Source organism: Camarhynchus parvulus, chromosome 20 (assembly GCF_901933205.1).
Source record: "Camarhynchus parvulus chromosome 20, STF_HiC, whole genome shotgun sequence".
Classification (NCBI taxonomy): domain Eukaryota; kingdom Metazoa; phylum Chordata; class Aves; order Passeriformes; family Thraupidae; genus Camarhynchus; species Camarhynchus parvulus.
This window is the reverse complement of record NC_044590.1, coordinates 13,093,868-13,116,511: the sequence shown is the minus strand read 5'-3', so window position 1 is coordinate 13,116,511 and position 22,644 is coordinate 13,093,868. Positions and strand designations below refer to the sequence as shown.

At 45.4% G+C, this 22,644-nt stretch overlaps 1 protein-coding gene across 2 annotated transcripts in view; it reads right to left on the bottom strand.

Annotated features, from left to right (window-relative positions):
- ASIP (agouti signaling protein) overlaps window positions 1-22,644 on the bottom strand; it is a 63,028-nt gene that overhangs the window by 27,217 nt on the left and 13,167 nt on the right. The window contains exons 1-2 of one of the 2 annotated variants that reach the window (XM_030963154.1): window positions 14,237-14,358; window positions 11,245-11,288 (exon numbers count right to left, since the gene is read on the bottom strand). The gene's annotated coding sequence lies outside the window, so the exon portion shown is untranslated. Of the gene's footprint in view, window positions 1-11,244; window positions 11,289-14,236; window positions 14,359-22,644 lie in introns of those variants that run through there. The other variant, XM_030963155.1, reaches the window with a different exon arrangement.

Below are 22,644 nucleotides of genomic sequence, written 5' to 3'. Positions count from 1 at the left end.
GACTTCTATCAGCAACATTTCTTTGATTTTTGGAGTCGTGTTCCTGTGACAGAAAGCAGCTGAACCGTCCTTGGTTTGCTGCATTTGTACAGTGCAAGAATCTAATTTATTAATAATTTTTAAGCTTTAATCTCAGTTGCAAATGTTTTTATTGGAAAAATATTGCTATTCTGAAAACTTTCCTCTCTTGGCTTAAAGGGTATATATTTTCTAATATATAAATAAGAAAGTTAAATCAAAATGCTGTTGTTAACAAGTCTGCCTCAGGTTTCAGTAGGCAGAAGGTTCTCTGCTTCTGTGACATGCCAATATGAGCAGGTAATCTAAAAGTATTTACTGGAAGGACCATCTCAAGGGACAGTTATAGATTTCACATGATTGTGCTGCTCACTCATAAGAGGAAAAAGAAAGGAAGTCTTGGGGCAGCAGAACAGTACAAGGATGGGAAACTCTGGCAGAGCAAAGTAAAATTTCAGCATTTTCATGCTTTGAGATTTGGTTTGGTTTGGTTTTTTAAATCCTGGCTGAAATCTTCTGAAAGAACAAGTTCCCAAACCTCTGCACTTTGTAATAACTTTCTTTCATCCTCTAATATTAAATGACAGCAGTAATGATGTGCAATATCAAGGTATGAAGCATCTTGTCCTGATCATCCAATGAGTTTGCTGTGATGTAAATAAACCCAGCATTAATTCAGATGTGAAAGTCACTGCAGTTGAGGTTAGCAAAGCCAAAAACAAAAGTTCTACTTGATTAGAACTAGATGAAATTCATATCCAGATTTGTGTAAACTTTGCATAGTTGGCTTGAAATATTATCCAAAGAAGGGATGGATAATTTGGTTCAGCACCCCCAAAGATCTTCTGTGTTTCTTGAGATAATTGATTGTTTGGACTTTAAAGCTGCTTCCCCTTTTCTCAATCAGCCCCATCTGAGAAGAGCTATTCATCAGATAACTTACTTGTCAAAACTTGCTAAGCAAAGCAGGACAGAAGCAACAAGAGCTGTGGGTAATTTAAGAGATGAATTTGTGCTGGTGGCTTTCAAGAATCCCAACCACTGTAATGGAGGTCAAACACATCTCTGAAACAGTTCAGTCTAAGCCAGGGATCACATGGTAGAAGAAAATAAGCAGGCCAGGAATTACTATCTCATTTTATGTAAGGTTTCTAGAGAAAAAACCTATATATGCACACGTAGAGCACATAGTGTTCCAGACCCAGGTGTGATGCAAGTCCTCTACTTAAAATACTTGTGTACAGAGCCACAGAACAGAATCACAGAATATCTTGAGCTGGGAGGGACCCCCAGGATCACCCAGGGCAGCTCCAGCCCTGCACAGACACCCCAACAGCCCCACCCTGGGCATCCCTGGCAGATCCTGGAGCTCTGGCAGCCTCGGGGCCGTGCCCATTCCCTGGGGAGCCTGGGCAGTGCCAGCACCCTCTGGGGAAGAGCCTTTCCCTGGTACCCAGCCTGACCCTGCCTGGCACAGCTCCAGCTGTTCCCTGGGTTCTGTCCCTGGTCACAGAGAGCAGAGATCAGAGCTGTTCCTCTGCTGCCCCTCATGAGGACTTTGAAAACCCCAATGAGGTCTCCCCTCCAGGATCTTTTTCTCCAGCTGAACAGACCAAGTCCCCTCAGCCTCTTGTCATATGGCTCCTGCAGACCCTTCCCCATCCTTGTGGCCTCTTTTGGATGCTCTCTAAGGGCTTAATGTCTTTTTTTATATTGAGGTGCACAAACTGCCCCCAGGACTGGAGGTGAGGCCTCTGCAGAGCAGAGCAGGACAATCCTGTCCTTTCCTTGGCAAGATGCTGGGCCTGATGCCCTCCAGGACAGGGATATCTCTCCTGGCTGTCAGGGCACTGCTGACTCACATCCAACTTGCCATCAACCAGGAGCTCTTCCTGCAGCTGCTTTCCAGTATCCCATTTCCAGTCTGCCTACACACCCAGGGTTACCCCATGCCAGGTGCAGAACCCAGCACCTCCCCTTGTTGAGCTCCATGCAGTCACTGATGGCCCAGTTCTCTCCTTGTTGAGCTCTCCCCACAGGACCTCCCTTTTCTTTAAGGGAGTCAACAGCTCCTTCCAGTTTTGCATCATCTGTGAACTTGCTCAGTTTCCCTTCCAGTCCTGCAGCCAGGTCATTTATGAAGGTGTTGAAGGGCACAGGGATGAGGATTGAGCCCTCTGGAACCTCACTAGTGACCTGTGCCAGTCTGATGTCACCCCAGTCACGGTCACTTTTATGCCCAACCCTGAGCCATTTGCTCACCCACCCCATGATGTGTTTGTCCAGTGTTGGAATGGATGTTTTGTCCAGAAGAATCCTGTGAGAGACAGTATAGAAAGCTTTGCTGAAGTGTGGGAGATCAGGGAGATCTCGGGATGTCGTGATGTCATGGGCAGACGGAACCCCTCCCCTTTTACCGTTAAACCGTTAACCCCCCTTATAAATTACCCTACCCTGCCATTAATAAACGCCATTTACCGTCGACCACATTCGTGTTGTGAGTAATTGGAGCGAGTGGCAAAGAGGGTTGCCGCTGTGCCGTTCCCGATCCAGGACGCCGCACCTCAAGCAGAGGCAACAAGTGGTGCCGAAACCCGGGACACACTGCCTGGGGATGAGATATGCCTGGACAGGTGAACAGCGGCTGCAGCGGCTGGACCAACTGTGGCGGGGAGGACGCTCCCGGACCAGCGAATGAGAAATGGAGTCTCTCGCAAAGGTCGTTTTGGGGATTCACAGGCAGTAGGGTATAGACTGCCAGCCAGGGGAATTTATCCTCGTAGTGTCGAGGCTCCTGCATATTGGGGTAATTGGGCAGCCGGAGGAGATTCTCCACCCGGACGTGTGGGACAAGTGTACCCAGGCCCTAGGCGAGGAGGTGATGTCCTCAGGCTCGGGGAGAAGCCTTAGATCGTGGGGAAGAGTTGTGCGGGCTCTGCAAAAGGTTCGTCCAGAAAAGGAAAAGTGGAAAGCCGCGCAAGACTTTATGAAGACGGGGCCCCAGCTGGGTGAGGGGACAGCCGGACAGACAGCGAACAATCGTGAGGTGGCAGGGTGTGGGGAGCTACAGCCGCGGGAACGCCCTTCGCGGCCCCCAAGCCCAGGCACACCGGTTACAGGAAAAAGGCACTCATTTTGGGATGAATTGCTAGAGGAGGCAAGAGGCGTGGCCGTTAGCTCAGAGGCGCGGGGTGCTACCGTGTCGCGGGATGACCGCTTTTATCCCAATATCGTGTATTGTGTCTGGCAGCTGTGTTTTTTTTTCCTCTCTCTCTCTCTCTCTCTCTCTCCCCCGGCCGTCTTGCCGCGGCGGGGAGGGAGGGAGGAGGGAGGGGGGACTGGGTGCACTTTGCCTTTTTTTTTTTTTTGGTTTTTTTTTCCTGGCTTTGAGCTGCTTGGCTGGCTGGCTGGCTTGCTTCGGCTTGCTGCTTCGCTTGCTTGCTACTGCCTTAGCCCTAGCTGATAGCTGCTTTTTTTTTTTCTCCCTTTGCTGCTTTCTGCGCTGTTTTTTTTCCCCTCTTTTTCCCTTTTCTTTCGTCCTCTCTTTCTTACCCTCCCCTGAAGATACTGGACCGGCTCTGGACCTGACCTGGGACGTCCGACGTCCGGCGGGATCTCTGGAGCCTGCAAGAGAAGCTTGGCACCCTCCACAACACTGAACTGGTTTTTTTTCTTTTCTTTTCTTGTGTTGGGGAGTGTTCTTTTGTTATTTGTCAATAAATAGGTTTTGTTTTCCACTTTGCTCCTCCGAGGAACTCCCTTTTGGAGATTTCCCCTAATTTTGTCCTGAACCAGGACACCCCTTTATCTGGTTACCCGCAAGAAGAACGACTTCCATTGGGGCCCTGAGCAGCAGCAAGCGTTTGTCCAAATCAAGCAGGAGATCGCTCATGCTGTAGCCCTGGGTCCAGTTAGGACGGGACCAGATGTGAAGAACGTACTCTACTCTGCGGCCGGGAGCCATGGTCTGTCCTGGAGCCTTTGGCAGAAGGTGCCTGGCGAGACCCGAGGCCGACCATTGGGATTTTGGAGTCGGAGCTACAGGGGGTCTGAAGATAACTATACCCCAACAGAAAAAGAAATCTTGGCCGCCTATGAAGGAGTCCAAGCCGCCTCGGAGGTGATTGGTACAGAGGCACAACTTCTTCTGGCACCCCGACTACCGGTGCTGGGATGGATGTTCAGAGGAAAGGTTCCCTCTACCCACCATGCCACCAATGCTACTTGGAGTAAGTGGATTGCCCTCATTACGCAGCGTGCTCGAATTGGGAAGTTAAATCGCCCTGGGATCCTGGAAATAATTACAAATTGGCCCGAAGGTGAGAGCTTTAGTGTCACGAATGAGGAACAAGAGCCAGTGACCCGGGTTGAGGAAGCTCCACCATACAATCAGTTGCCAGCAGAAGAAACACGTTACGCTTTATTCACCGATGGTTCTTGTCGCGTCATAGGGATGAAACGGAGGTGGAAAGCAGCTGTATGGAGTCCCACTCGACGGGTTGCGGAGGCTACTGAAGGAGAAGGTGAATCCAGTCAATTTGCTGAAATCAAAGCTATTCAACTGGCCCTAGGTATTGCAGAGAGAGAGAAGTGGCCAAGGCTCTATTTGTATACCGATTCTTGGATGGTAGCCAACACTCTATGGGGATGGCTGAAGAGATGGAAAGAGGCGAACTGGCAGCGCAGAGGAAAACCAATTTGGGCTGCAGAAGAGTGGAAAGATATCGCTACTCGGTTAGAGAAGTTACCTGTGAAGGTTCGGCATGTAGATGCCCATGTCCCCAGAAGTAGAGCTAATGAAGAGCAGCAAAACAACCAGCAAGTACATCAGGCTGCAAAGATAGGGGAATTGAAGATAGATCTCGACTGGGAGCATAAGGGAGAGTTATTCTTGGCACGATGGGCCCATGATGCCTCAGGCCACCAGGGTAGAGATGCCACCTATAAATGGGCACGAGACCGAGGGGTGGATCTAACCATGGACAGTATCTCTCAGGTTATTCGTGACTGTGAGACGTGCGTTGCCATTAAGCAGGCTAAACGGCTGAAGCCCCTCTGGTACGGTGGGCGGTGGTCTAAGTACAAATACGGGGAGGCCTGGCAGATTGATTACATCACGCTGCCTCAAACCCGCCAAGGCAAGCGCTATGTACTAACCATGGTAGAAGCCACCACAGGATGGTTGGAAACCTACCCTGTGTCTCATGCCACAGCTCGTAACACTATCTTGGGCCTTGAAAAGCAGGTCCTTTGGAGGCACGGTACTCCTGAGAGAATTGAGTCGGATAATGGAACTCATTTTAAAAACAATCTTATTAATACTTGGGCTAGGGAACATGGCATCGAGTGGGTATACCATATCCCCTATCATGCACCAGCTGCAGGGAAAGTGGAAAGGTATAATGGATTGTTAAAAACCACCTTAAAAGCATTGGGTGGGGGGTCTTTAAAAAACTGGGAGCAGCATTTGGCGAAGGCTACCTGGTTAGTTAACACTCGAGGTTCCACCAACTAAGCGGGTCCTGCTCAGTCTGAGCTCCTTAATATAGTAGATGGGGATAAAGCCCCAGTGGCCCATGTCAGAGGTTTATTGGGAAAGACAGTATGGATCAACCCTGCCTCGAGTACAGACAAACCCATCTGTGGGATTGTTTTTGCTCAAGGACCAGGTTATACGTGGTGGATAATGCAGAAAGGTGGAACAACACGGTGTGTACCTCAGGGAGACCTGATTGTGGGATAAGGCTCATATATGAATGTCATTGTTTGCTGAATGTGAGACAGAAGGAAACTGTAAGTGTCAAAGGTCTGAACAAGTAAGATGAGAGGAATGCGTAAGTGTCAAAGGTGTGAGTAAGTGAAATGAAAGTTTTTTATTGTATATTCACGATATGGGATAAGGGGTGGAGTGTCGTGGGATGACCGCTTTTATCCCAATATCGTGTATTGTGTCTGGCAGCTGTGTTTTTTTTCCTCTCTCTCTCTCTCTCTCTCTCTCTCCCCCACCCCCGGCCGTCTTGCCGCGGCGGGGAGGGAGGGAGGAGGGAGGGGGGACTGGGTGCACTTTGCCTTTTTTTTTTTTTTTTTTTTTTCCTGGCTTTGAGCTGCTTGGCTGGCTGGCTGGCTTGCTTCGGCTTGCTGCTTCGCTTGCTTGCTACTGCCTTAGCCCTAGCTGATAGCTGCTTTTTTTTTTTCTCCCTTTGCTGCTTTCTGCGCTGTTTTTTTTCCTCTCTTTTTCCCTTTTCTTTCGTCCTCTCTTTCTTACCCTCCCCTGAAGATACTGGACCGGCTCTGGACCTGACCTGGGACGTCCGACGTCCGGCGGGATCTCTGGAGCCTGCAAGAGAAGCTTGGCACCCTCCACAACACTGAACTGGTTTTTTTTCTTTTCTTTTCTTGTGTTGGGGAGTGTTCTTTTGTTATTTGTCAATAAATAGGTTTTGTTTTCCACTTTGCTCCTCCGAGGAACTCCTTCCCGAACCCGGTGTTTGGGGGGAGGGGGAACTCCCTTTTGGAGATTTCCCCTAATTTTGTCCTGAACCAGGACATACCGTTACCTCCGGGCCTGATGGAGCCTGGGTGGGGCCTCCGCCTTGCGCGCCACAGAGTGGTGAACCCCAGAGCGGGGGGAGTGCGGACGTGGGCGCGATCAGCAGGGGCAGAGAAGATGCACGCAAGCAAGAAGGAGGGGAAAGACATGGAGGGGAAGCTGAAGCCGCATGGAGCGTGCGTTTGAAAACTTATTTTAATAAGACATTGGCCTCTCCTGGCAGAAGGCAGGGCAAGCCTAGAGGGGAGGAGTGGCCCAAAGCGAAGGTTTTGGAACCCAGAGAACTCCAGTCAGTCGAGTTCCGGATATGAGTCGGACTCGAGCTGGGACGAGTGGCTCCACAAATGGTCTGTTACTGATCCCAATTCCGATTCCGATTCTGAGGAAGAGGGAGTGAGAGCATACAGAGGTAGCCATCATAATCCTCCGGCTTGGGTCAAAGGGAAAAAAGAACAGGTTCCTCTTACTAACTGGAGGAAAATAAAAATTGTATGTGCCGAGTGGGCTCCATCAGCCACGCTGGCGTTTCCTGTCCAAGTGGGGGGGCCGGACGGAAATCAGAGAACTTACACGCCGGTAAACCCCAAGGATATACAGGCAATTGTTAAAGCAATTGCGGACAGGGGGATTAATTCAGCAGTGGTCTCCACTCTTATTGATAGCGTTTTTGGAGGGGATGACATGCTTCCGTTTGACATCAAACAGACATGCAGATTAATTTTTGATGGGGCAGGGATGATTGTTTTTAAGGAAGAATGGGAGGACAACTGTGCAAAACAACTGGCCTTAGTGACTAGGGCAGACCACCCGCTACATGGTTCCAGCATACAGCGCTTAATGGGCACAGACCCAACGATGATCACTCCCCAGGCGCAGGCGGAGGGCCTTCGGGCCCATGAGGTCATGACAACAACCCGAGCTGCCAGAGAGGCTATTCGCTCTGCATCTAAAGTAATTGCCAGACCATCGCCATGGTCTACTATAAGGCAGAGCGAAAGTGAAAGTTTCACACAGTTTGTGGATCGCCTCCAAGGAGCGCTTGACTCCTCTGCTCTACCATCAGAAGCAAAGGGCCCTGTGTTAGCAGACTGCTTGCGCCAACAGTGTAACACTGCTACCAAGGACATCCTACCATCGCTACCACCTGGGTCTACCATCGTGGACATGATTAGGCATGTCGTGAAAGAGGAGCATCTAGCCCCCATTCAGACAGCTGTCCACACTGCGATAACCAGTGTGATGGCATGCCTTAAGTGTGGCCAGGCAGGTCACGTCGCAGCGAACTGCCCTCAGCCAGGCTACCCACCAGCAGTCGTTCCCCCACGCCAGATGAAATCTAGGGGGCCATGCTGGGTGTGTGGAAGGAAGGGGCATATTGCTACAGATTGCAGATCCAGAGATCAGGGAAACGGGAGAGGGAGAGGGCACCCGGGCCACACACAGCCCCCTCCCCCCGCCGCCATCATTGAAGAGCCAGAGCGGCGGCAGCGGCAGCCGGAGAGGCCAGAAAGAGCAGCCACGACATCAGCATCCACAGAAGTCGGAGAGATTTTCCTCAGCCGCCGGCGCCACCTTCATACGCCTAGGAGAGCTGACGATGCAGCTGTACCCGGAGACAGACGGCTCCCCCGCGGGGTCCCACTGGACGGAGCCAGAGCTGGCGCTGCTCCGCAGGGCCGTGTCCTGATTCAGAGAAGACCTGAACCGCCTCAGCACCCTCATCAAGGACTGCACGGTGGCGCAGCTGAAGGCAGCGGCCAAGCGCAAAGCCTACGAGGACAGTAGGGTCCCCCTGCCCTGCCCCCGCCACCAACTCCCCCAAAAAAGGACCCCGAAAAAGCCCCCCCAGATCTGGGAGAGAGGCCCCCCATGACCCGCCTGGGCCCCCCGGGAAGAAGCTGAAGGTGGCGCTTCTTGAAGACCAAGCGTGCATCCTGGCAACCGCCCTGCCAGCAGTAAATCAGTTCGCTAGGGGAGAGGAGACAAAAAGCCCTGCCCAGAGGCACTGGGCCACCAGTGCAATAGAGGAAGGCCCATACGTCACAATTAAAAATGAGCTGGGAGAATGGGAACGGAGCTGGAGGCTAATACTCACAGGGCGAGGGTATGCAGCAGTCAAGAAAAATGGTAAAATCAAATGATGCCCGGTTAAGTCAGTTAAACTGGACCTTCAGGGCGAAACTAATAAAACTTGTGAAGTTTATTTTGCAGGACTGAATCCTTAGACACCCCTGCAACCCGTATACCTCATTTCCTGACGGCCACGACAAATCGTCAAGCAGCTCGGCAGCAGACCGTGCTGGAGTCGTGAAAGACTCTGTGGCCGAACTAAAGGAGACGCTGGCACAGAGAAGAACTGGGGGAGAGGCTCAACAAAAATGTTTTCAATCATGGTTCAAAGTGTCGAAGGACAATGGTCTGATTGCCTAAAGTGTAGGTGATGTCCATCAAGTAGAGTTCGAACTCTGGCCAAGTTCTAACTCTACTTGAATGGAATAATCAACTGTCATCCCAGAGGTTTTCTGCATTAAAAAGTTCAAAAGGAATTGGAGAACCATGAATCTGGACATGAGTTCTCCAATTCTCTCTTGTTAAAATTCATCAGGCATCGCAGACTCTGGGATGATATGTCAGTGTTGTAGGCAATCATATGGTTTCAAATCATCAACTGTATTGCCTCACTGATTAATTGAGTTGACTTTCATCCCAAAACATCAATAGGAAGAAGCCTCTCCAAAAATGTGCCAGAAAACTAAGGAGGAAGTCCTGCAAAGATGCTTTGAGTCGTGGTTCAATTAGCCCCAATGACTGATCGCCCTTGATTCCAACCTAAGAGGCCCTCTCCTTGCTGCAATGCCCCTGAAAGTGATTTTGGGCCTTACATTTTGAATGAGTTAACTTTGTTTGTTAAAAATTGGTTATAAAAAGTTAACATTTTGTCTGTTAGACATAGTTACTTCAAGACAAGTTATGGAAATGTTCACTGTTTTTTTTTCCAGTTGCCAGTTTTTACCACATTTCAGTTCGCTAACCTTTATGTTTTTATAGTCTTTATACTTTCTATGTTTTTAATTAGTCATAAGGGGGGGATATGTGGGAGATCAGGGAGATCTCAGGATATCGCGATGTCATGGGCAGACGGAACCCCACCCCTTTTACCGTTAAACCATTAACCGCCCTTATAAATTACCCTACCCTGCCGTTAATAAACGCCATTTACCGTCGACCACATTGGTGTTGCGAGTAATTGGACCGAGTGGCAAAGAGGGTTTGCCACCGTGCCGTTCCCGATCCAGGACACGCCGCGCCTCCAGCGGAGGCAACACTGAAGTCCAAAAGAATTACATCTGCTGGCTTTCCTAGATCGACCAGGAGTTGTTCCATACTTCCATAGAAGTAAATCAGGTTGGACAAGCAGGACTGTCCCCTCATGAAGCCATGCTGGCTGTGACCAATGGCTGCATTGTCCTCCAGCTGTTTTTCAATACTTCCCAGAATAACCTTTTCCCATTATTTTACTGGGCATTGAAGGACACTGACAGGCCTGTAGTTTCCAGGGTCCACCTTCTTGCCCTTCTTGAAAATCAGGATATCTGCCTGCTTCCACTTGGCTGGGACCTCTCTGAATTCCCAAAATCACTCAAAAATCATCGAGAGAGGCTTTACGATGACATTAACAGCTCTTCGAAGATTTTTGGACAAATCCCCCATAGATTTTTAGGGATTGAGCTGGGGCATCAGATCCCGCACAATTTTAACTGGGATTTGATCAATCTCACAATCATGGTCCTCCAGCAGAGGACCTTGAGACTCCCCTGGTCCATCATCCATTCTTTACCTCCATCTTCAACAAGAATGACTGACCTAGGGGGTCCCAGTCCCCTGAGAATCAGCTGAAGTCAGTGCCATGTCAAATCAGACATTCATTAGAGACTTGGGAAGGCAAATGTGAAATAGCTGCCAAACAGCAAAAGCATTTCAGTAGAAGGAACATCAGAATAGAAATTTGCAGATTTTACACCTAATATTTCAAAAAGAGAGCAAATTATCACTGCCAAACAAATACTTGTCCATATGTGTGAAAATTAATAACAACAATCAAAAATAGAGAAATGAAGTGTCTGAAGCATCATGACAGGATGAGGTTTGAACAATACAATGAGTCATGAGAGTTCCTTTGCAGAAGGGCTACCAGCACTCAGTGAGGTCTCCCATTCTCTTACATCTGAGCTCCTGATCCCTCCTGAAAGCAGCCAACTGGGTTAAACAGGTTATACCTGGTAAGTTCTTGCTTTTGCATGGGAGTAAATGTAACAAATACCCCAGAAACATCAGGTTATGGACATTTGTCTTTTCAAAGGTCAGTGGAAAGCAGTTTAAGCCCTTTGTTATTTCAATGGCACATCTCTTGCTGCTGGTTCTGCAAAGTTGCACTGCTATAATCTTATTTTTTTTCTGTGATAAGTAATGGAGAAGACATGCATGTTTGAAAACCATTCAGGGAAAGCTCTGCGTTGGCAGTGGGAGAAGTGGCAGATGAAGGGAAAGTGAAACCAATCCAGTTTATGCTTTTGAGTAAAATACTGTGAATTGAAGCATTGCATTTTGGTGTAATACTGCTACAGTTCAGGACAGCTACATTATTATGTCTTTAATATTACATTATTATGTCTTACCTTTAGGCTCAAGAGGTCTGGTGTCCAATGGTTGCTCTGAAAGTCTGAAATCAAAGGATGCTGTTTCACTAGAAGCAGTCAAAAGGACTGAAACCCACACGGCTACAGGTTGGTACTGGATTTACTGCTGGGTTTATGCAATATAAGAACCCCCAACCTCCCACTCCCTGTGGATAGGCTTAGCAGCTGGTCTGCAGGTTAAACAACTGAGAGTTAGCCGCAGAAGAAATTGATAAAATATGAGTTCATCCATAGCAAAGCAGAAAGCAAGGCCGTTCAGACGGAAACCAATAAAATAGACACATAAGGGATGTTTGCAGTTAGAGGATACATGCCTTAGTGAGCAGCCTACGTGCCTAAATAATTTGTTGTAAACTCTTTCCAATTAATTATTGATGTTAATTGCTTTGTACCAATAAAGTACAATGAGCTATTGCTTTGCCCAATGAATATAATGAGCTGTTTTGATGTAACTAATGATTGAAGATCTCGCTTTGTTAATGGTATAAAACTTAAGAACAACTTGTAATAAAGAGAAGGCATTGTTGCCTCTGCACAAGTTTGTGTGTGTGTGTCGTGTCCATCTCAACAGTGACAACTCCCTGTTGATATTCTCTGGTTACTCTTTTCCCATCTTCTCTCATCCCTTTTCATTGCTTGGAAATTCATAATGTGCGTTGTCTTTCACTCTTAGGATAATCTAAAATATTTCAGCCAGATTTTATTTAATTTCTTTACCTGTCACCCTCATTTTTAGAACCTTGTGGTCACTATAAGATTTTGTTTTGCAATTTAAATACTTTAAATTCCTGAGAAGAGAAATAGAGTGTATTGATGATGGAAATATTGAAAATGAATTGGAACAATTATAGGTAAAGTATTTATTGGAAAGCTTTATCCATCATGCTTTTCATTATCTAATTTAATAAAGGCAACTGCCCATGAACAGTTAATCCTAACCTTCTCTTTCACTTTCATACTTGATCAGCAAGAGTTTTAGCCGAAGACTAAATGTTTCAAATTTGTGTGATAAACTTGTCTGACTTGATCCTGCTTTCACATTAAAAAAAAAAAAAAAAAAGAAAGAAAGAAAGAAAAGAAAATCTTCAGAGAATGCGTTCTTTTTTAAAAGTTTCTTCACTTGCCTGAAGAGTGAAGGCAGCAAAAGCAGAGCATTAGGAACAGTGAAGGGAAGAGAGGGGCAATGGTAACGTGAACTGAAAGGTGGCACATGTACTTTTTATTGTCAGTAACATTTTCAGGACTTTAAACTGCAAATGTTTTTAGGGAATGATTTTCCATTACTCTGTGAAGTACCTGCTGTATTTCTGATCACTGCAAAACCCGGTGCATCATTATGGCTCAAAATGTCAAATATTTTCACTATGTAATATTGTATAAATAGAAAATGAGGTTTGCTAATTGCCTAAGTATTTTACATGAAATTTTTACATTCTTTCCATGTTAAGTTACAGGCTCTAATGGTTGTCACAACCAACTCAATAAAAGAAAAACAACATTTTAATTAAACAGCTAATTTACATCCAGCATTCCTAACTTTGGTAATTCATATTCCATTCATAACATTTTTCCTATCTTAGTGAGTTACTGTGCTGTGAGGGATATATCTGAACAATAAAAGAGGCTATACTGTTGAGATCTTGGAAAGTCCTAAATCAAATTTAATTGTTCTGCTACATCCATATTCTAGTTAATCACAGAAAAGGATTTTAAGCACCCCATAATATTCAGTAAAGATTGCCATTTTTTCAGCAGCAGACATTTCTCAGTAGTACTGCTGTATGTTTTGAGATAAAGCACTACATTTTTTTGTTGCAATGGAGTTTGAAATGGAGGGGGAAAAAACCCACTACAAAACCAGCATCACAATACATTTCTAATTTTAAAAATTATTTTGGTTTTTACTTTCCTACCACTTAAAATTTAAGATACAGGAAACAAAGATCAGTGGTCTAATTACCCTACAAAAAAAAATCTGGGCTTGCCATGCTCCCTCACCAAATGGAGAAAAAGGTCTCAGAAATTTGCTAGAATTAATCTGAAAGTGCAGAACGTGTTCAGCACTTGTGTGGGAGCCGCAGACCGCGCACATGAAACCCAGTGGCGGATTCAGAGACCGTGACACCAAATTCATCAAACATTCAGAACTTCTGCCTTCTTATTTTCTATACCAGAAAAGCAGCAGGCATCTGATCCTTGTTAATGCTATCAGTGTGTTTACAGGTTTTGGAGTTCTGCATGGGTCATAAAAACATCTTGTATAAATCTGAACATGCATGATGAGGTAGCATATTAATACATTTATTAAGAGTTGCTGGTACAATAACAAGAACATTTTGGAAGTGGTTTAAAACAACCCAACTCAACATTCAATTAAATCTCTCCTTAAAAAGAAAATAAAACTCTCCACAGTGAAGAAGCTACTTATTCTTCCCCCACAATATACAGAATTTGAGGCTGGTATGTGACAAAACTCTGGAAGAAGTAAAAGTATGTTTCACATGAAAAGATGTTTATAAACCTTAGCTGTCCAATTTCTAAAGGCAAGCTTGTAATTAAAAAGCAGAAAGAAAACACCGTCTTGCCCATAACGGAGATTCGCAAAAATTAATATATTAATTTAATGAAAACTTGTCTCCTTTTGTCATATATTCAGTTTATATTTCACAAAAAATGGCGAGTAGTTATAATCTTAAAGTTTCAACCAACCTGTGCTGCTATTTTAAAAGTAAAAAATATATATCTATTTATGCCTACATATAAGCAGAATATTTAAACTATAGATTTTTCTGGCCCCTGTATTTTTGTTTTAGCTTGCTAAAATATCCATATCACATCTAGAGTTCTCGCTCGAGCTGTATCTTCTGAAAATATTTTGTTGTAATTTAAAACAATAATGAAAAATATAAAATCATTAATAACTTATAAATAAAAGCAAAGCATCCACTTACACCACAAAGAATATACTCACCCCAGGAATGTAGCTGAAGAAACTCTACTTCCAGCCAGAGTGGAATGTCATAAAAGTGCTGTACATTGACTGGCAAGTCTGACTTTTCTCACAGCAAGAAAGTCCACAGCAACTCAGATGAAACTAATTCTACTAAATCCTTTGATTTATCTAGAGCTTCTTTGGGAACTCAGCTTTTAAGGCCTCTATCTAGATTTATTTTCCCTGAAAGGGAGCCACCAGAGCAGAGGGGGAAAGGGAAGAGCTCTGGGAGTGTGAGGGCTTCTGGCACCGCAGGGGGTGCTCAGTACATCTTATTTGGCTGCATTAGAGATGAACCTCCACTCTGCTTTCCTGGTTTTATAAATCAGACATGAAGTGAAGGAGGGATGTGAGCAGTCTTGCTTATAACGAATATCCAAAACACGTTGGCAGGGGCTGTGCTTTGGAAAGGTTATCATTTCTTTCCTCCCTCTCCAATACAATGTCAGCTGGGAATTCTGCTGTCAGTTCATCCCATCCTTTAGTTACACAAAGAGGTTTGTAATCAGGTATGTAGGGTGCAGGAGACCCACCCACAGGCACTTCTGGAGAAGCAAGAAACTTCTGACTTAGTTCTACTTTGTGAGTTGTGTTGTGTGACAGTGTTTGCAGGGGTCTTAGGACGAGGGAAGAGATGAGGATCTGACTCCATGTTTCAGAAGGCTGATTTATTATTTTATGATATATATTATATTAAAACTATACTAAAATAATAGAAGAAAAGATTTCATCAGAAGGCTAGATAAGAATAGAAAAAGAAAGAATGATAACAAAAGCTTGTGTCTGGGCCAGAGAGTCTGAGCCAGCTGGGCTGTGATTGGCCATTAATTAGAAACAACCACATGAGACCAATCACAGATCCACCTGTTGCATTCCACAGCAGCAGATAATCATTGTTTACATTTTGTTCCTGAGGCTTCTCAGCTTCTCAGGAGAAAAAATCTTAAGGAAAGGATTTTTCATAAAATGTGTCTGTGACAGTGTCGCTTGTTTTGTGCCTTTGGTGTTGGCAGCTATCACACATTGAAGGCAAAGCCCCATCATAAAAGGAAATCTATTGCTTTGGCACATTCCTTCCATGAATCACAAAGTGATCAGGTGGCCTAGGTTGAAAGGGACATTTGCAGTTCCATCCCCTGCCATGGGCAGGGGCACCTCCCTCTGTCCCAGGCTGCTCCAAGCCCTGTCCAGCCTGGCCTTGGGCACTGCCAGCGATCCAGGGGCAGCCACAGCTGCTCTGGGCACCCTGTGCCAGGGCCTCAGCACCCTCACAGGAAGAATTCCTTCCCAATATCCTAACATTCACCCTGCACCCATCAGTGGGAAGCCCTTCCCTTTGTCCTGTCACTCTAGGCTTGTGTAAATAGTGCCTCTCTCTAAATCTTGCTTGTCAGCTCCTTCAGGTACTGGAAGGCCACAGTTAGGTCATCCTGAAGTGTTTCTTCTCAGAGAAGGTACCTTCTTCAGAATGGTCTAATGGGATTTTATGAAAAACACCCACTTGCACCCCCAAAAAATAAATTAGGCTTTGCTAACCAGGCACTTTACCCGCTCTGTGGGCATGAGGCCTCCAGTCATCTCTCCACCTCAGTCATGGTGGGAAACAGCAAGCTTTGAGCATCCAGCACTAAAATCAAGCCACTGAGTGCTGGGTTTCTGACTAATTTGTGAGGAATTAAAAAAGGCCACTGAGCTTTGTGATCTGTAGAGAAGGCAAATGGCTCTTGTTGGCTTCTTTGTCTTGGTATTTTGTTCATCCTTTGCCAGGAAGTTTTTATTAGACCCTCGCCTCCTCTGTCAAGGAAGATGGTTTGTGGCATAATGTGCCGATTAGGACTTGGAGCTGCTGCTCTTTTGTCCCCTTCTCCAGTGGGAAACCTCTTCCTTCCCCAGCAGAAAAGCATTTCCTTCCCTCCCACCCTCAGGACACTCACTGATCCCAGGATGCCATGGCACTGCTCCAGCAGCTTGCTCAGGACATGGAGAACTAATGGCCCCCAAAGAGAGGGGGAAGAGTATTGAAGGCTGGCACTGACTCCTCTTTTCCCACTCCTGAAGGAGAGAAGGGACACACTGTAGGACTGTCATGGCCTGGAGACACAAGATGGGGCACGGACACAGCAAGCTGGGGTTCAAGTATTGCAGAGCAGAGTCTGTCTGACTTGGCCACACAGGGAAGGAGGCTGAGGCACAGAGCTGCCACAATGAACACTGTGGGTGTCTGGGGCCTGGTTGGAGTGCATGGCCAGCATTGCTGCTGCCATGGTGCTGGTGTCATCCATCCTGACACTGGGACAGTGTGAGTCAGATGCTTTCCAGCAGCAGTGACCTGAGTCAAGACTCTGCCAGGGCACTGCTGACTCCGGGGAGGTGGCCAATGGTGTTGGAAGAGTCCACAGTGTTTTGTATAACCTGACTCATGTACTCCTGGAATGCTTTGTGTTTGAAGGGACCTTAAAGCCCACCCTGTCCCACCCCCTGCCATGGCAGGGGCACATTCCACTATCTTAGGCTGCTCCAAGCCCTGTCCAGCCTGGCCTGGGACAGTTCCAGGGATCCAGGGGCAGCCACAGCTGCTCTGGGCACCTGTGCCAGGGCCTCAGCACCCTTACAGGGAAGAATTTCTTCCCAGTATCCCATCTAACCCTGCCCTCTGGCAGTGGGAAGCCATTGCCCCTTGTCCTGGCACTTTAGGCCCTTGTCCAAAATCCCTCTCCAGCTCTCTCAGAGCAACTTCAGGCACTGGAAGCCTGCAATAAAATCTCCTCAGAGCCTTCTCCAGGTTGAACAATCCCAATTCTCTCAGTTTCCTTATAGGAGAGGTGCTCTAATGATGAAATATTCCACCTGTATGAACCACACTCACAGAAACGAAAGGTGCATATAACACCAGAAGAAAGATCTCTTCTCTACCTCTGTCATGCCCTTGGTCATCACCCTCCACTGTGTGTGTCAGGGACTGGGAGGAGAGGCTGTTCTTCACAGCCACCAAATGGGCCTTGTATTGATGACACTCAAGGGGATGGCACCAGGACAAGGGGAGAGGAAGAAGTCTGGAGCTCCAGCATCCAAACCAGTTCCTGCTTCCCTGATGCCCGGGCAGGGCACTTTGCTGAAGTGAGTCCTGCAAGACCTACTCGACCATCACCTCTGCCACCAGGGCCTTTTCTCAGCCCTGCCTTTCTCAAGTCTAAGGGCATTTACTGGAATGGAAATTTTTATTAAGCAATAACTAAGCATGAATAAGCATTGTGCAGCCCTAAAAACCTTCTCCTTCTTTTTACTGTACGCAACATTTGTGGATTTTTATTTTTGCTAGCGGCATGACAGCAGTGCTGGGCTGAAAGCATTGCACAAGGAGAGCTGTGCTTTTTCACAGCCTCAGCTGTACCACACACAGGCTGGGAGAGCATGTTGGTCAGTGCTGAGGATGGGCACTGCAGCTACACATGTAAGCAATCTACTGCCTCCAGTTTTCCCAAGAAGGCAACAAGAACACAGAACCCCTTGAAGCAGATAAAAGCATAAAGATTGGAGCCATAGAAAAGATGGTTAAATAACATCTCAGGCATTATTTCAGTGAGAAGAAATCTCAAGAGTCTTTTTCACAAGTTTTGGGGCAATGCAGGCCATTGGATAAATGACAGTCTATAGCTGAAAGTGAGGCTTTCAGTAGATTAAAATAGTTTATTAACTGGTTATGAAATTGTTTTGTAGTGACTTTTGTTGTATGCAGTCAAGACAGAAAACCAAGAACAGTTAATCCTTCATAATCTAAAGAGTACTTCATTTCAAGATGTAACCACAGAAAATCTGTATTTCATTTTTAAGGGGAAACAATATAATTTTATTTCCTTTTCAGTATTTTCATTTGATTTTCTGTTGTTTAGATTACTTTAATTTGCATCAGGCTCAGCCTGACCTTATTTATGATTAGCAAATAACCTTGCCAGAACAAGCTGGAGCCTTCCTCTCAAAACTACTGATTCTTTCAGCTTCCTATGACAGTGATTACACAGGGAATTCCCCTCAGGGAATTTAGTTGTATATTCACCAAATATTCCTCTTCAGGTGCATAGGAGTTGAAAATTTAGCTGAGAAAGGTAATTACATATTTTTGGCAGTGAAGCTGTTTTAAGTACAATATCTTTTACTTTTTCCTGAGAGCGTTATAATTCTGACTGAAGATACAATATAATATAATACAATATTATATAGGATGCAGTCTCTTCTCTCTCAATCTATAAATTTTTCTACCATCCCCTTTCAAGCAACACAATTTTATTATGCAATTTTTCTGTCAGCCTAGAAGTAATAAAATTCAGCACTGGGAAAATATATTTCATAATGAGAACCAAATCTTCAAGTAATTGAAGTCAGCAGGTCCAAATGGAGTTTGGTTGGTCATTTAAAACCATCTGTACATCTTGACTCATGGTTCTGTGTACTGTCATGGACATATTTTCTGAAAATCCTTTTGCTAGGATTTTTCTCCTGAGAAGATGAGAGGCCTCAGAGATGAAATGTAAACAATAATTATCTGCTGCTGTGGAATGCAACAGGTGCATCTGTGCTTGGTCTCATGTGGATTGTTTTTAATTAATGGCCAATCACAGTCCGGCTGTCTCGCATTCTCTGGTCAGTCACAAGATTTTATTATCATTTCATTCCTTTCTATTCCTTGCTAGCCTTCTGATGAAATCCTTTATTCTTTTAGTATAGCTTTAATATAGTATACATCATAAAATAATAAATCAGCCTTCTGAAACATGGAATCAAGATTCTCATCTCTTCCCTCGTCCTGAGACCCCTGCGAACACCACCACAATGTACCTGGTGCAGAAACTCCCAGTGATACCAGCTTGAGAAGCCTGTGCAAGTGGGCACAAAGGACCAACTTTGCAACAAAAAACTAACTTTGAATCAAGGAGAAATGTCCTTTCTCAGGATAGCGTAGTTAACTCCACAGTCCCATCAAGATGTGCAAGAAGGCTCTTACCTTTGCACTTACTTCAAAACTAAATGGCAAAATCTTAATGGACAGGGATCTGGAATTATGGCAATAGCCAATATTGGCAATATTGGATAGGAATCTGGAATTGGCAATAGCCAATATATAAAGCCCGTCCTTTTTGATCAGTTCTTCTTGTAGTATTTATCTAATTTCCTAACTGATCTAATTTCCTTTCTAATTAGAGCGATCGCACTAAGGTAAAACATAACGTTTGTCAGAACAATTGTGCACCCAGTGAAGGCAGCATATTGCAGAGAAAACTTTGGTGCCTTACCACCAAACACGTTCAGCAGTTTGTTTTGGGACCCAGCACGGCTCCAGGAGCCCCTGTCACAGAGTCCTGGCAGCCCAGGAATTAATGTGTGTGTAAGGCACAGACCTGCCCTGCAGACATGTGGCTCTCCAAGCCACTGCATATTTGGAAAAATCTGAAAAATGCTGGCAGCAGCACCAGAACAGAGGGCAGGTTAAAAACTGCTTTATTCTAAAATCTGTAATAAGACAAATGAACATGGATGGTTTTCATCAGCTTAAAGAAGGCACAGATTTTAGATGAACATGTGGGAAGTTAGAGGATAAATGAGGGACCCATAGTTTTGATCTTTTCCCTAAATGGATGATGTCAAGCAACTGGCAGACACTACTGCAATTTGTCCATCAGATCTGGCTGCAGTTGAGTGGTATTGGAATATTTCACAGGAGACTTTCTTTTCTTCATAGTGGAAAAAGCCCATTCTTTATTCACATAACTAGTTTTTATATAGTTTTACAGACCTCGTGCGTGACTCCAATTAGTTAATAGCTTTCTTACCAACTACTTTCAGTTAGTTAAAAGTATTTTACTTAGCCATCAAATCTCTCTACTCTTCAATTGTTTACATATTTTCTTCACTAGTTTTCATAAGTTTAATGTTTATAAAAGTGCTAGTTGTTTTTCACCCAGGAATAGATTGTTATGTTAACAAACTACTCACAACAAGATTACTTTCAAATGACAACTTGCAAAGTACTAACTTGACAAAGCCAACCACCCATTTAACAGAACAGACTTGATTTTATGAAGCCTTTCTTTTATAATTTTTCTACCTTACAACAGAATGGGACCACAACACTGCCAGCCAAAGTAGCTGCATCTTGGACAGGGACAATGTGTGAAGCTTTGCAAAAGAGTTGAGTAATGGTGTAAGTGCTACAGGCAGGGCAGGGTGCCAGCACTGCTCTGCACCTTGCAGCACTCTGCTCCCAGTGCAGCAAAGACTTGCTGTTCACAGCTCCCCTCTCTTTACTTAACATCTTCTCCTTTGCTTTATCCAGGGAGTTAAGAGCTTTCTTTTTAACTTTGCACTCCTGCTTGCATCAATTTTATCTCAATATTAAAATATCCCATTCCTCTAGTCCATGACATGCCCTTCTGGTATTACAGCAAAAGTGGCCAAGAAACATCTTTTTTTTTTTTTTTTGCACAAACCTCCTGTCACATCATTTTTAAACCCCTGTGGTGTCAGGGTGTGAGGGGTCCCCATCCTCCCAGTGGGGTTCCTTGTCTGCTGCAGCCTGCCTGGAAATGGGGCTGGACTGGGGGTTCCTGTGACAGCTCTGTCCTGTCTGTCCCCCACCCCTGTGTATGGCTGGAACTGGTGGGACAGTGAAGACAGAAGCAGAAGAGCCACATTTTGGGGAAGCCCCACTCCAGTGTGGCTGTGGGGGTCCAAAAATGACCATGGTGGTGTTTGCAGAGCACGAGAAACTTGGCTTATCCTGCATCACCTGATGGTGCTAACATGCAGAAGGGATCACCCTGTACCTCTGCAGGAACCACCCAGATGTGTGTCCCAGAAAGAGCAGGCACAAAACACCTCTCTGAAGTGTTTCCACACTTACCTCTCCTATTTGCCATCCAACTCCTCTAAGAAGAGCTCTAGGAAGTGTGTTGTCTGGCTTTAGCTACACATGCCCCTCTTCCACTCCTGAGTCAAAGATGTGTTCCCAGAAGTGCTCTGTGAGTGGGATGTGCTACTCCAAACATCCATATGGCTGCTGGGGTTGTTAGTCTTATTTATAACCAGTGTCATCTATAAAGTCAAATGGCATTTAATAAAAGGTTTTACATAAGATAAATGGATGCTCAGTTTCTTTTGTGCCTATGGAAAAAATGTTAATCATTGCCAAGATGATGCTCATATGGCTGCTGGCAGGTCCAGTCTTGGTGCTTTTTTGGGAACTGGGAAAAACAAAAGCCCCACCTGAGGCTGGGACACATCACTCAGCTGTGGAGCACATGGTTTCCCTTTCTGTGAACGGACAGAAATGCTACAATAATATGATAGATTTCATTGAAGGGAGCTTTCTCAGTTTTGCTTAGTGGATGCACTAAAGCTACTGCTCTCTTTTTGTTTAGGACAGAAATCCTGGAAAGAAAACAGAAATCTACGAGCAACACAGAGGGAGCAGGAGGTTTGAGCAGAGTTGGCGTGGGCAGGGCTCTGCCTGGTTTTGGGCGTCTGAGCCACGACACTGCTCCAGCTCCAGCTGATCTGCTGGTGCCTGGGACATTCTGTTCTGCCAGTGCTCCACCACAAACACATTCCTGAGCACAACATCTTCATTTTGCTGTCAGTAGGTGGCACAGGCTCAGCATCTCTCTGGGGGCAGATGGGAGCGCTGAGGGGGTTGCAAGCTCTGGGAAATCCATTGTTGGGAAATTGGGAAACCACCCAATTTCTTCAACATCTCTTCCTTATCTTCCACCTGAACTCAACTTGTAGTGGAAGAATGGGTTGTGTGCAGCCCCACAGACCTGGAAAGAATACCTTACTTAGCAGATATTCCACTGAAGCTGGTATTTTCATCAGAAGTTTTGTTTTGCCCCAAGTGCAGTTTTAAGGCACAAACTTGGTGTTCTCAGCTGCAATGCTCCATCTGTCACATGCCTAGAGGATGCTGTGGCATTTTCATACTGCACTGGGACTTACCTGTGCCAGAGACTCAGGTAATTTTAGTTATCTCATCCTACTCAGAGAATACACATATTTTGCTATGCTTTCAGTTGTAGCAATTATGTTTAGCATTATACTGTATTCAAAGTGTCTTCTAAACACCAAAAAAAAGTGAAAAAGTGCTAAAAATGTATGATTTAGGAATATAACTTGTATCATGGAGTTATTTTTCTGGTGCCCAGAGAAGCTGTGGGTGCTCCATCCTTGGAAGTGTTCAAGGGATGGGGCTTGGACCAACTTGGTCTAATGGAAGGATCCCACTTTTACAGTCCAAAGACAGAAAATGGTGCATTTAGAGTACCTTTCCCTCAAAGAAACTTGGGAACTTCTAAGACTACTTGCAGTGAGTGATGAAGCAATTAAACAAATGCATGAAC